This window comes from Lutra lutra, chromosome X (genome assembly GCF_902655055.1).
Source record: "Lutra lutra chromosome X, mLutLut1.2, whole genome shotgun sequence".
Lineage (NCBI taxonomy): Eukaryota > Metazoa > Chordata > Mammalia > Carnivora > Mustelidae > Lutra > Lutra lutra.
This window is the reverse complement of record NC_062296.1, coordinates 73,612,933-73,615,345: the sequence shown is the minus strand read 5'-3', so window position 1 is coordinate 73,615,345 and position 2,413 is coordinate 73,612,933.

Sequence of the window (2,413 nt, the reverse complement as noted above, 5' to 3'; positions counted from 1 at the left end):
AAAAAACACACATGGAGCAGACCCACCCTATTCAGTACGCGACATGCAGTGAGAAAAAGGGCCACCCTAGCTGCCACATCCTGAAGCAGTAACATCCAGCTGAACCCAGCCTTGATCAGTAGAACCTCAGGCAAAGAGTAGATGCACAAAGACTTCTTGTCTACCCTATCTGTCCCATGTCTCCACTGCTGACCAGATCAGGGTGACCACTTGATTAAAGGGAAGCAAAAGGTACATGAGATGAGCTAATTAAAGCATCTTTTCAAGGGTTTGTATGTGGAAACAAATTGTAATCGGTAAGGGACAGGGCCAGCTAGACTCAGAACTGGAGGTGTCATTCAGAGCTCTGGGCAACCTCATAAATAGATAGGGAAAGCCAGTCTTGAGAATGAAGTGAGAAAACAGGACACATGTTCAAAGAGTTTAAGAGAAGGGCACCTGGGTGGCTCAGTGGGTTAAAGCCTCTGCCTTCAGCTCAGGTCATGATCCCAGGGTCCTGGGATCGAGCCCTACATCGGGCTCCTTGCTCGGAAGGGAGCCTGCTTCCGACCACCCACCCACCCACCTCTCTGCCTACTTGTGATCTCTGTCAAAAAAATAAAAAATAAAATCTTTTAAAAAAATTAAGAGTTTAAGAGTCCCAGAAAGACAAAAACAAAAAGATGACTAGAGTAAACTCAGTTCCCAGAGGCCTCTAGCACCAGCATACACAGAGCCTCATTGAGCGCAGGTCTTGTGTCTTAGAAGTTGTCAATCCTGTCATTAAAACCATCTGTCATCTCCCACTTGGTGTGTGCACTTGTGTACACATGTACCTAGTATACACAGCGTTTTATTTTTAGCTAGTTTAAGTGGGTTTTGTTCCTTGTAACTGAAGAACTGGACTAAGATATTTTCCATAGTGGAGGAAGAGGAAAGACGAGCAGCCAGTTGTGTGGTTGGCATCCCGTCACATGATAGAAAACCACACCAACTGCAGGTGGGACCGTGTGTCATGTAGCTTTTGTTGCATAAGAAACCACCTTGAAGTTGAAGGGGGTTCAATAACAAAATATATTGCTGGCAGTTTTGTGGAATGTGATGGCTCGGATCTTTGGGACATTCGTGATGGCTCTTCTGGTCTTGTCTGGCTGGGCTTATGCTGGTTGTTCTAGGATTGCCTCACATTTCTAGTGATTGCTAAGCCGTTTTTCTAGCAGGGCTTTAGTGGCAATGACTTATCACTCCTCTATGGGGGTCTCTCACCTCCCAACAGGCTAGCCGAGGCTTCCCCACATGGTGGTTTGAGGACTACCAAAGAGGAAGCAAAAGAGCAGTAGCCCAAATGAGGAAGCTCATTTTAAGTTTCTGTTCACGTCATGGTTACTAGTGTCCCCTTAGCCAAGACAAATCATGGCGTATAGACCCAGAGTGATGGAGACTAAGCAAGGGCCTACATGCAGGGTGGAGTGAACACTTTGGAAGCCCTTATTGCAACAATGGAGCAAAACTACAACAGACAGGGAGAGAGAAAGGAATACTGCCAAGAAGCACCTGAGTACAAGGGCCAAAAGCCAAGGGTATGGTATTTTTAAGGGAATGAGTCTAGGAAAACCTCCATTTTGCTATAACTCAACCTGTATACCTTTGGAAGGGTGCAAGACTTTAACTCGGGGACTTGTCACTCTACAGTCATGGAAACATTGGTCTTAATAGTTATAAAATAAACCATAAGTATCTATAGTGTTTTACCCTCGCTGGAATGCCTCATCTCCATTTCCTCCTTTAGAAAATAAGCATTTCAGTAGAATTTTAACAAGGGCAGAAAATATCAAAAGATTAAAAATAAAGTGTTCCCTGAATATAGTTTACATAATAAACTCTCTTATACTTGGTAGTAGAGAAGACTCCCAAATAATAAACATAATTATGGGGGGATACTGTTCTGTTGCAAACACTTCACTGGGGTACCACCAAAAGCCCCAAATCCTTACTTGAAATGGGGCTTGTCCCTTTAAGTATCATAACCACATAGCTGTGAATCATAAGTTAAATGTGGTCACTCTGTTCCCTATTCCTGAACACATATGTCAGCTTGGATATCCATATCTGCAAAGTTGGCAGATAGGAGGCTTCCAAAGGTCACAGCAGTATGGACTCTGACACCTGTGGAATACGCAGGCATCCCAAAGTGTCTAGACTTTGGCACTAGATTACAGCAAGTTCTCCTGAATAGGCAGAAATGTCGTATCTCCCCATCCAGAAGAAAAGGGAGTCATGAAAGGAGAGCCATACAAATGTATGCTCTTCTTGTCATACACATGCTAATTTACAAATAGAGGTTATTTCTCCTTTAATTATGTTCCTCTTGCTATGTTGCCTAACTGCAAGTCAGCAATTGTGACATCACCGTCATTTCCAGGCAGCCAGACAC